The sequence below is a fragment of the Nanorana parkeri genome, unplaced genomic scaffold (assembly GCF_000935625.1).
Source record: "Nanorana parkeri isolate BGI_ZX_2015 unplaced genomic scaffold, ASM93562v1 scaffold538, whole genome shotgun sequence".
Lineage (NCBI taxonomy): Eukaryota > Metazoa > Chordata > Amphibia > Anura > Dicroglossidae > Nanorana > Nanorana parkeri.
The window spans coordinates 192,611-205,945 of NW_017306806.1; the positions used below are offsets into that span (position 1 = coordinate 192,611).

General features: G+C 39.8%; 1 pseudogene; it reads left to right on the top strand.

Moving 5' to 3' along the window:
• The first annotated feature begins 497 nt into the window (after positions 1–497).
• On the top strand, positions 498–12,251 carry LOC108791260 (annotated as a pseudogene).
• Positions 12,252–13,335: the final 1,084 nt, after the last annotated feature.

Consider the following 13,335-nt stretch of genomic DNA (forward strand, 5'->3'; position numbering starts at 1 on the left):
GGGCATGGCATCTGGTAATAGCTGTGAAACTGTGTACAAAGCTGATATAAGCAGCTATGTACCTTTTGATTGCTGTGCTGACCTTGAGTGAGTGCTGTGTTTACATTACCATTTGCTAGGTGAAAAGCGGGGGTAAGTTCATCTTTTATAAGACAAATTTAAAATTAAATTCAGGTGGCAAGCCAATGTTACTCATTGTACTATATTTTTTTTATCTGCTAAATTACTGACAAATGCTCTCTTTAAAATTAGAATATTATGTTTAGAAAAGTCAAGCAAATTACATGTATACTTTTAAAATAATAAAGACCAGTAAATGTGCTGGTTGTTTTAATGTTCATGTCAATGTTTTCACAATTTAGTATATTACCAGTAATAATTAGTATACCCTGCATTTTCTGAAATATGTTTGCTTAAAAGAAGAGGTTTTTTTTTATTAACATCATCCATTCTATATATCTTTTTAGATAATGCATAATTTGTTAATGCTATAGAAAATGTATTTAGAGAACATAACTGCATCTGATTTTCTGCTCCTTGGATTTGAAAATCTTCACACATTTCGGATTCTTATTTTTATTTTATTTCTTATAATTTACATTTTCACATTATCTGGAAATCTTTTGATTATTTTGCTGGTAGCAAGCAATGCTCGCCTACAGTCTCCAATGTATTTCTTACTTAGCAATCTATCCTTATCTGAAGTTGTTTTTACAACAAATATTGTTCCGAATATGCTACAGAACTTATTGTCACAAGATGGATCCATATCTTTCTCAAGATGCCTAACTCAGTATTAAATTTTTAGCTCTACAGCCACAACTGAATGCTTGCTTCTTGCAATCATGTCTTATGATCGATATCTAGCAATATGCAGCCCATTGCATTATGCTTCTCTTATAAATTTCAAAATCTGCAGCCAAATGTCAGCAGGGGCATGGCTAGTTGGCTTTACTATATCAATGATAACTCTTATCCTGCTATGTAATTCAAATTTTTGTGGCCCCAATGTGATAGACAATTTTTTCTGTGATCTCACACCTCTCATAGAACTGTCATGTTCAGACACATTTTTATTAGAAGTGGAATCATTTTTATTTGCAACACTAGTGACTTTATTCCCATTTGTATTTATTATTGTAACATACATTTTTATACTGTATAATATTATCAAGATCCCATCACCAACAGGTAGAAGGAAGGCTTTTTCCACATGTAGTTCTCATCTTGCTGTTGTATCAACTTATTATGGAACTCTCATCACCATGTATGTAGCACCATCAAGAAAGCAAATATTTAATATAAGCAAGGCACTATCATTGCTTTATACTGTAGTCACCCCTCTTCTAAATCCCATTGTCTACAGCCTTCGGAATCAGGAAATCCACAATGTAATTACCAAAATTCTTAAAAAAATTAAATTGTGGCAAAAACCTAGGGGTCTATTCACTAAGCTGCCGAGGGCAGCCGAGTGAATGACAGATCTGAAGTGAAGTGAGCCGAACACTGTTCGGCTATTCACTTCAGGCTGGTACAGCTGATTTCAGCCGTACATCGGCTGAAATCAGCCGTACATCGATGCTATTGTGAACAGCCCGTACAGCACCCCCTTCGATTCTACTGAACCGAAGGGGTCCTGGGGCCGAAGCTAGCCGAAGGATCGGCCGAAGCTACGGCCAGATCCTTTGGCAGCTTCATGAATAGACCCCCTAGTCGAATTACAAAACTGGTTTCCCTATGATTCTGATACTGTAGTACATTTAAAACCTAAATATGGGTCTTAATAAGTTTTTGCTTTGCTTTACAATTGAAATATTTAATTGGAAATGCCACTACATTCTCTTTTATGTCAATTGTTGAAGTAACATTTATTATCACAGCAAGATCTTGGAGCATGTATTCTTTGCCATAAATATGGAAACAGTGGGCCTGATTTACTGTTGTATCGACTGTGTGCAGATAAGTATATCCTCGCAGAATTTACTATGCTCTCACCATTCACATGGATGTACTCACCATGACTACAGAGTATATATGGATCAATTACTAACAAATTAGTTTTGCTACTGTATGTATGCTCCAGCATCCAACCATACCGTACACCAGTTAAACCTACAATGAAAGTGTGAATTTCTCTAAAGAATTCAGGTCTATCAAAACCTCTGATAATATTTTTAAATGTGCATACAATGTATTTAGTCAATTTATTTAGTCGTGCACAGATACCGGTTAAGTAATACAAAAGTTAATAAAAAAGTTTTGTACTTAGAGAGGTATTGCACTGCATATACAATTATCTTTTGCACATAGTTACATAGTTAGTCAGGTTGAAAAAAGATATCAAGTTCAACCTATAAAGATATGAAAAAAAGAAAGGCCTAAACAGAAAGCTATGCCCACAATTACCCACTGTTGATCCAGAGGAAGGCAAAGAAACCCCTATAAAGCATGGTTCAATTTGCTCTAACGGAAAAAAAATCCTTCCTGATCCCATATGGCAATCGGATATTTCCTGGATCAACAATCTCTGATGCTTAATATACCTATAAGAACTCAATATCCAGTAATATTCTGTGCATTTCGGAATACATCCATATTTTTTTTTTAAACAATTAAATGAGCTAGCTAGAAACACATGCACATATGTTCAAGCATTAGCCAGCATACAATATGTTATACTCTTGTCCTTGAAACAGATATTCCAGCGATATACTTTATATTCAAATATTTTTTTCCTATGACAACACAGCATACAATGTTTGACAAGCTTTTTATCTCGGTGCATGCACATTTCATTGCTAAGTTTTTTCTTTTAATTAAAATAAAGGTAAAGTAAAGGTAATATGTACAATGTAAAACCAAACTGCACACATTGATCAACAGTTTACAATTAGTGAACAATCAAGGGCATCTGTGCAGAAGCAGGCCCAGGATCCAGGTTGGCAATATTGATCCCTGTTCTTGTTTATTTGTTTTAGTAAATCTGTGTGTGCATCCTATAATATTGAATGTATCTAATACATAAGTGTAATCATTGTATAATTCTAATGATTTGTACATGTGCCAAAACACTTTTTTAAATTTATATTTTGTTTATTGAAATGTTTAGAAAGTAGCACACACTTACATAGTTAACATTTCACATATCTTGTACAGTAAATGTTACCATAGTAGTCTCCATAACATTCAGGATTACCTAAACATATGAAAGTGTTAAAGAGAAATCATTGTAGGAACTGTGATTGCTGAAATTGTGTGAGTTTGTTGAGTATTAAGTAATATCTCTGTAGCACTCTCTGTAGGAGATCCATTGACTGGCACATGAGACTATAGATTTTAAATGAATCACTATCCTTCACATGGGTACTGCAAATTTCCTTCCCAAATATATCTACCATTTAAGCATTAACCTCCCTGGCGGTATTCCCGAGTGTGGCTCAGGGTTAATTTTCAGTAGCCAATAGCAGTAACCCAGAGCCACACTCGGGATTGCACAAAAGTGTCACTTACCTTGTCCCTACGAGCCCGCGGTGTTCTCTGCTGTACACGGCCGACCGATGCCAGCATCTGACTTTTTTGTTTCGTTTTCGCCGTCACAGCGGGGGGCAGAGCCGGTGGGAAATTCAAAAGTGAAAACATGCAATATTCACAGAATACACACAATACAATGTAATCTGCTATGATTACATTTATGTATCAAACCATTTAAATTTTGTCCCTAGAGCTTTGTCCAGTGCCCTGCCTGCACTTTTAGTGTTCTTTCTGCCTGGAAACTTGAGAACGTCCATGGCATCCAAAAAGCATCCCTATAGGTCAAAAGTGGTTTTAGACCAGGTAGAAAGCAGCGATAGTAAATTAGAATCACTTGCAGAATTGAGCGATAGCGATTCATTGGGAAATTCGTCATCAGACACTGAAAGTGACGACAGCGACGATTCTGCGACCGAGCTCAGTGATGTGCGAACTTGTTACTCTATTGACTGTGGTATGGATCAGGCAGCGCCCTCAGAATTCCCATTTACTGGACCATTTGTTTTATTGTTATATTATAATTTTTTATAATTATTTATTATATTATATGTTCTTATAATTATTTATAATTATTTATTATATTATAATTTATGATTTCGTGATTCAAACTTTATCATACCCGGGATGTCTACTGGACTTGTTTGGACAGATTTAGGAGAGTTATTCCTAATGTTACCTGAATTACTATTTCAAGTTATGATCTGCTATATAAGCATTCACATTTACAGGTATGAGATTCTAAGGATTCAATCATGAGATTTTTGAGCTCAACACAATAACAGAATTTATAGGTATATAGTATGCAGACTTGAATATAATGAACCAACAATCTATTTAACTACAACATACAAAGAAAAGATTTAAACATGCCAAATACACAGACATTGGTATCTAACAGACAAACAGACATACAGTTACGTGGGGAAAGAGGGCATGTATAGTTACCCATTAATCGTCACATGATGGCCCCATCCTGGTGAAAGAGGACTAGCTTCTTTCTTCAATCATTAATATACCCCTGGTGTCCATAGGGATGCATGGCAAGCCTCCGATTGGTTGACTCCCAAGGCCTAATGGAGATTGGAGGGTTTCCAAACCCTCCTTTACAACTCCCCACCCCTCCATATGATTGGCCAGTCTACCTATTATTATATCAAAGGGTCTTGGCTCTGAAAAACCTGATGACCAGATCATACTCTATGCAATTATCCGGACATGCCTGGGCTGGACAATAACCCTATTTGCAATTCATTTGGGCCTGCCACTCCCCTCCACAGTGATAAGCACAACAAATACTTTATTTACCTCCTATCTACTCCCCCACCTCAGGTGAAATATTTAAAACAAGAAATAAAACTATATACATATGTCTTATGAAGATTTGACATAAACTCATAAAGTAACACTAAGATTTACTAAGAATTACAGGCCTACAATATAAAACAACAAATTGCCATGAAAAACAATGTACTGCTTTGGCAAGCTAAAATCCTGCATAATCAGACCGCCAGGGAGGTTAAGCATTGTAGAGAACTTGGTACAGTTTTGTTTGAGTTTATCATGTTTTAGAACAGAGATATGCCAATGTGTTGAAGTAACGAATTGTTAAGAAGATGGTGATGGACCCATCTAATAGATCTCAGTGTTCATGAGGTTGTCTTTTAATAGGTGGTATATACATGTGTTTTGCTAGTGGGCCATGTAGGGTATATTACATTCTTTGTGTAGAGGGTCAAAGGATTTCAGGCAGTGTTGTGCACTTTGAAGGTAAATGATACCCAGTCTTCTCCAGGTTTGTAAGTTAAGATCTGGGATGAACTTTTCTAAAATAGTTATTGGAAGTATAATCTCCTGGTTGCAATTTTCAATGGAATCATCCATAGTGTTTTGTGGCCAGACATTTAGGGTTGCTTGGATAGGTAGGTATGCAGTTGAAGGAATGGGCCTTTTTGATGGCTAAATGTAGTACTTGTGGGTTGTGGACTGGTAGAAGTGATGTTTCCATGAGTGACCAGAGTTTTTCCAGTGTAGGTCTCCATTAAAAAATGTATCTCATTGAGCAGGGTGGCTGGTAATACCGGCATACTGTATATTCAGTTGGCCCATACCCCCTACTTTTTTCTTTTTTAGTGTCACTTTAATGCTTACACACAAATACACATATACACACACTAGAAACTGTGATCTAATTGTTGAAACATGCCTAAATATATATATTTCCTAACAAAAGATCCACTTGTTTAAAGGGTTTTTTTAATTTTTGTTTATTCCTTGTCTAAAATACAGTTGTTTTAGCTTCATGCTATTGAATTATTCCTTTCTAACTTTAATAAACAAGCTATATTACAGCTGTCGTTGTGCTGTATTATGCAGGAACTAAAGACTTTGTAGACCAAGAGAACAATGGTGTGAAAGTACGGCAATATATTAAAAAGGAGACTATACTAACTACTTTTAAAATGCCTCTATGTTAAATTAATCTGAAAATTTAAAAAAAAGTTATTGAGCAGCTCAGATCTGCACACACAGCAGTTTTAATACCTACTGTCAGCATTCTTATAGAATTTCAGATTAACCTTTATAATGTGTATGTAATAGTGATAATTTACATAATTTGGCGCTTGATTTGCATAGATTTAAAGGTACCCTTTTATACAGGCACAGAAAGCAAGCAAAATGTAATTGATTATTCACTTGTTATCTTAGAAAGGCAATTTAAGGAACAATAGAGGTAGAATTTAAAAATATATTCAGTTACTCTACCTACAGTATATTGCTGTAAAAGAAAAATTGAGGATTCAAGTCCTGTGTGACGGCACTCTCCTGAGGGATGGGTTTTTTTTTTTTTTTGTTTCTGACTTTCTCAGAACTTTTGATTGGGTGGGGGCTCTGTGGAGGAGGATGGTGTTGAGATGGGGTGGCGTGCAGCTTCAGTTCAAAATGGACCGGGGCGTCCACTTGGTAAGGGTGCAAAACAGAAAAAACAAAGTCTGAAGTTGTGCCTCAGACTTTGTTTTTTCTATATTGCTTTAAAAGTCTCCAATACAAAAGCTGTCCATCAAATTCTGACAAATTATGTAAATTCAATTTTTTTCTTTGGGAATGTATTAAAAATAGTACTTTACATAACAGTCAATATTAGAGATTAGAGAATCAATTAATTCTACCCCTGTTAAATATGTTTTGAAAGATAAACTAGTGGACACAGAATTCATTAAATGTAGGTATACATTTCCCCCAAAGCAATGAATAGAGGATAATACCTGGCACAAACCTAGAAGAGATTTTAGCAATCCTAATAGTGTTTTTAATAATCTTAAAAATACTAAGCCACCACCCCAACATACTGGACTAGGATCATTTGCCTACTCTAAGGGGGTAAACCTATTACTTGTTGACAATTGTTGCTCCTAGTCACTTCTTTGGTCATATAATTGTTTTTGTGTATTAATTTTTCTAACAACATGGCCTTTATGGTTTCTAAACAATGACAGCGGTAATGTCACCGCCAGCTACGCCCAATTGTTTCTATTTTGTCGGCATCTGTCAGATTCTTCATTCTGCTGCAGATGTTCGTTGTGTGCGGTCGGGTCGGCGTGCGTCGTTTTTTTTTTTCAGTTAATTTTTTTATTTCATATCTTGGTGGCATTCGGCTATTCACTCATTGCCGTTCGGCCTCTATGAGAATAGGGGCAAAATGCAGTGAGTGAGCTGCTGGAGCTTTGGATGTTGGATCGGCTAAGTCGAACTCCGGCACATATGCTCAGCCGAACATGCAGAGCATGTTTGGCTGACCAAAGCCAGCCAAAGGCAGCCAATGTATGGCTGAAATCAGCCGTACAGGGCTGAAGTGAAAAGCCGAACTGCGTTCCGCTGACTTCACTTTGGCTGGTTTACTCACTCGGCTGCCTATGGCAGCTTTATGAATAACCCTCTTGTAGATTTTAAAGAAAGATAAGCACATTAGGTCAATTCCACCAGATAAACTCAATATATACTGTATATAGGAAGGTATAGTCTTGAAGAGACAGGCAGACAAGAAGCACAATTAATCCTCTCAGACAAAAACAAAATGACACTTTCGGATCAAAAAGGGTTTTTTGCATGTAATCATTGTCATGTGTGCAGGATTGCAAAGCAGGAAATATTTTCAATTAAATGTCACTGGAAAAATATCCATATTAGGGATTTTATTTGAGGTAATACTATGGGGTCTATTCACTAAGCTGCCGTAGGCAGCCGAGTGAACGACCGACCTGAAGCGTTCGGCTATTCACTTCAGGCTGGTACGCCTGATTTCCGCCTTATATTGGCTGAAATCAGCCGTACATCGGGTGGCTTTGGTTGGCTTTGTGTGGCTTTGTGTGGCTTTGTGTGGCTTTGTGTGGCTTTGGGGCAGCCGAACATGGTCTGCATTTTCGGCCGACCCAAAGTGCAGAAGGAGTTCGACTCAGCCGATCCAACATATGAATCGTCTAAGCCGAACCTCCGGCAGGCTACTCGCTGCTGTTCGGTCTATTCGTATAGATGTCGAACAGCAGTGAGTGAATAGCCGAATGCTGCGGCATTCGGCTCGGCTGTTCTGCTCGCTCCCTCTGTGGAACCGAGCAGAACAGAAAAATAGTGAAAAAAGTAAAAAAAAATAAATAGAAAACGATTGTGCGGAGCTAGCAATGACAGCTAGCTCCGCCCAACTGTTTTCTATTGGCTGGCGGTTCTGCTGCCGTCAAAAAAAGAAAAAAAAACATTTTGCAGCTTTCACCTCGGCTCAGTCGAGCCGAAGCATATGCCTTCGGCTCGACTGAGCTGCTCGGCCGACTTTGGGAGCTGTACGGGCTATAGTGAATAGCCCGTAAAGCAGCCCTTCGGTTCTACTGAACCGAAGGGGTCCTGGGGCCGAAGCTAGCCGAAGGATCAGCCAAAGCTACGGCTACATCCTTCGGCTGCTTCGTGAATAGACCCCTATGTGTGTCCTCTATATGCTGCAATATTTTGTGGATTTCAAAGCAGTGGTTGTACAACCAGGAAATTAGGTACTAGGATCAGAGAACATATATTTATAATATCAAAAATGGGTTTTAGAAGCACAATGTGTTACATTTTTCTTAAGATCGCATCCTAGTTTCCTTCAATTTTTAGGGATAGACAAGATGCATAAACATTGGAGGGGTATAAATTGGAAATGAGAATTGGTTACATTGAAACATTGTGAATATTTAAAGCAAGCACTTTCCTTCTGAATAGTTTTTTTTTAATCAATTATTAAAACAGTGGATATTTTTCATTTTTTCTCTTTTGACTCTGAGATGATGATATTTTTCATTTTTGGCTCTACTAATATTGAGGGGTACTAATATTGAGAATTCTCACTAACATAGTGCATAGGCAGGTGATTTGCTATTCAGCTATGTTACCATGGTGACTAGTACACATATATAATAGATATAAGTGTAAAATTGCATATCATAGTTACATAGTTACATAGTATTTGAGGTTGAGGTAGTCCATCAAGTCCAACCTATTAGGATCTCATTCTAGGAGTACCTGTGCTCCTGTATATTGCGGTCCCTTAAGAAATTGTCCAAAAGTTTCTTGAACAATTCCACATTATTTGCTGAAATCACCGCCTGTGGCAGTGAGTTCCAGACTCTAACCGCTCTAACCGCTCTAAGGATATCCTCCTCCATGTTCCTAAGTCATGCTGGTAAGGTGTAGGGAAGAGTAAAGTTATGCAATTGGCAAATTGGTTTTTACTTGTGCCCTTGAATTAGCAGCAGTGATGTCTCTCCAAAGGGAAATACCTGTCATTGCTTCAAGATCGACCCAAATCCTCGTTAAAAGAGGGAGACAGTTTGTAGCATAAAGTGCAGAGACATCCACAGTAAGCTTTATTCCCATATTTTTCATGGAGTCACATGGGCCACTGAAGAAGGAAAGCTCACCTAAAATACTCCACCCTGTCTACCAATTGCGAGACGTTAAATGCCTACAATTTATGATAGTTGATTTTAAAATTTGAGAGATGCCCATATAGTTTAAAGAGGGAGATAAGAGAATAAATAGTTGTTTCGGGGCTAGAAACACAGAACAAAAGATCATCAGTATATGCCATCATTTTGTGTTGGTGTCCAGAAATTACAAGACCTTGAATATCTGGGGTAGCTCTGATGGTACATAAAAGAGGCTCCAATGTTAAGGTAAAAATGAATGGAGTGTGCAGCTTTGACGGGTAACATTAGATAATCTGGGGGATGTAGGGAAGTAACCTATTAGCCAATATTTTAGAGAACAATTTCAAGTCCACATGTAAAAGAGCTATGGGGCAAGGCATGGCCGCAAGATGGAATGGCTGTATGAGCTGAAGCTCCAGCTGGGAACAACACTTCACAGCAACACACCACAGCCAGCGCAGCTGTAACTTCTCCCCGCTCTGCCCGACTCAACTCCCACTACTCCCCCAAAATGTTTAAGGAAACAAATTAGATGAAGGGGCCCGCAGACTTAATTATATCTATCCCCCTCATGGTGCAGTGGGGAACAAAGATGGCGCCAGAGCTGAGTCTCTGCCTCCTTCTCCTGGCTCACAATTATCGTGCAACGGCAGCCAGGAATCTGACATGGATGATGGCTTCCCTGCTCAGTGGCTCCAGCCTAAAGATGTGAAGAGACCTGCCAGCTCTCCTCTGACCTCCCCTCACACCAAAGAGCCTGTAAGTAAGAAAAAGCAATCTGCCGCCCTGTGTGCTTCGCTCAGCTGTCAGAAGCAGGCTGTCAGCCGGCTTCGGCTTTCAGCGCGGCTCAGCCGAGCCGAGGCATACGCCTTTGGCTCGACTAAGTTCAGGAGCTGTACGGGCTATAGTGAATACTGAACCGAAGGGGTCCTGTGGCCCAAGCTAGCCAATGGATTGGCCGAACCTAGGGATAGATCCTTCGGTGTAATTTCTTCAAAATAATGACTTATACGATGCTTGGCGATGTCTACATGGTTCTGAAAAAGATTAAACCTACTACTCTCATACCCAGAATTCATACTCCAGATTGACTATGTTTATATTTGACAAATATACCTTGCAATATGCATCTAGAGCGGAGATGGACCTTCTTACATTGGTTGGATCATGCTCCCACTTCTTTATCACTTTTCTCAGACCCCTCCCACCGACTGTCTACCATGTGGTGGCTAAATACTAGTTTACTCCCTAATACTACTCACAGACAGTATATCCAATCTGAACTATCACATTTTTTCAACTTAATTCTGGTACTGTGCTTTGGAAAACTCATAAGGCCTTTATTAGAGGTCTGTTACTTAAAATAGGAGCTTATGAGAAGTGGAGGCAGCAGCACGATATCCACAACCTTTTGTCTCAGATAAGTGTCTTGGAAACCCAAAATAAACAATGCCCTGATCCTTCTACTTTCGGGGATCTGCGATAGGTGCAAAATAAATTGAGCTTTTTGCTGACCTCGCAATATGACTTTATGATGAAGAGAGTGAAATTAAAGCTTTACTCCCAGGGCAACAAACCGTGTTCATTTATTGCCCAGAAATTTAAGAAACGAACCCTAGCTAATAAAATTCCCTATTTAATTAATAAAGCTGGTACTCTACTCACTAACCCCTTAGACATAGCTCATTGTTTTAGTGATTTTTATTCTTCTCTACACAACTTAAAGGACTCCTCCAAACCTTCAGAGGTGGACGTTCATCATTTTCTCATTATTTAAACCTTACCCAACTATTCTACCCAAGTGAAAAAGCCCTGACAGCTTTGGTTCTGAGAACTACAAGACCTTTTTTGAGACTTTAACTTCTTATCTATGTCAATTTGCTAACAAGGCAGCCACTACTGGTAATTTTTCTAAAGAATCTTTAGAAGCTCTTGTGGTAACAATCGCAAAGCCTAACAAGTCCCCAGAGGACCATGCCACTTATCGCCATATATGCTTATTTAACACAGACATAAAAATATATGTCAAACTAATAGCTAACAGACTTTTCAAAATCCTCTCCCAACTGGTGCACCCATATCAAGTCAGATTTGTCTTTGGGAGACAAGCACCAGACGCTACCAGACGTTTTATCAATCTATTGCAGTGGGCTGAGTGCTCTCAATCCCTTTCTCTGCTTCTTTCTTTGAATGCAGAGAAGGCTTTTGTCGGGTCCCGGTCCGGGCAGATCAGGGTCCGGTCCGGGTGGCTCGTCAGCCTTGTCGGTTGCCGTCCCGCGGGAGTTGCCGTGTCCCGATCCAGGCCACTGCGCGGCGACATGCACGGAGGGGGCGTTCCGGCGGCGCTGCTAGGCCGTGCAGGCGCAGTCGCGGGCGCCCCGCACGTTGTGACGCTAGGTTACTGCGCATGTGCGGATGACGTCATCACGTCGGCGCATGCGCGGTACGATGTGTCAGCCTATTTAAAGCGCCACAGGACTGGGATTCATTGCTGAGTGATTGCTAGTCAGCACCAGTCATCTGTGATCTGCTCCTGTGTACTCCTGTTTACCCCAAATACCTGGCTTCCTTGTTGACGTTCCCCTTGGATTATCCCTCTGTACTGCGCTGTCCGCCTGATACCGACCCAGCTTGTCCCTTGACCATTCTCTGGATCCTGTCTGGTACTGCGCTGCCCGCCCCGATATTGACCCGGCTTGTCTCCACTACCTCTGCACGGCTGCCTACGCTGCTCCACTATCATCTGCTGCAGACACCTGGAAACCGTGATCCGGCACCCGTGCACCCCCTGCCTGAGCACACTGTCTCCACCCTGGTGGTCATCAGACGGGGTTGCAAGGGAGGTCCTCCTCATCATATCGGGCCCACACATCGATCCTAACAGCTTTTGATAGAGTACATTGGCAATACTTACGTATAGTATTACATCATTTTGTGGTTACAGGATTTATAGGTTCTGCTATCAATGCCCTGTACACTGAACCTAGTGCACGAGTTTGGACCTCAAGCCTTCTCTCTTCCCCATTTGATATCATCAATGGAACTCTGTCCCTTGTCTCCTCTGATCTTTGCCCTGGTCATGGAACCGCTGGCCTCTGCCATTCATAAGGCCCAGACAATATCCAGTATCAAAGCTGGTCATCCTGAACATAAAATAGGATTATACACGGAAGATGTAATCATTTCCCTCACCGATCCTTAAACTCCCTTCCAGCTGTCCAGCAAATCCTTGATACATTTGGATACATTTCCTTATACAAGGTTAATCATTCTAAATCCCAAATGAGACATGCCATTGCCTTCGTCCCCCTTTCTCATAGGTTCCCTCAGCTGCACTCAATTATTTGGGCATGACCTTCAACCTCACCTAGCTCACAGCTCTTTTTTTTTCAAATTGACAATTTTTCTTTTTTTTTCCTTTTCATTTGTTGTATACAAGAAATACAAAAGTAACATAGAACATGAAATATAAAATATAGAGTAAGGTAGCATACAGACCATAGCCAAATGTAACCTTATTCAGCACCCATCAATGCACATTAAACCCACTGCGGCAACAAGCCCTTAGGCAGGTGAAGTACATGCAACCCCTATAGAGTGTGTAAATATTAACAATCAAGCTCTACCCCTAGTGCAGAAAGAGCAAGTAGGTATAATTTTGTATCATATCTACTATCTCCGTGCAGCACTATCGTGGGTTGGAGGTATCATGTATAATTTCAAGACTAGAAAGAGCGCTGTCGGGCTCTGATCATCGGCCAGGCCTTGTTAACTAAAATTGAGAGCAACAAGAAGTACCCAGGAGAGAACCCTGGGAGAGAAAAGATAAAGATCAGAGAAAGAGGGAATTACA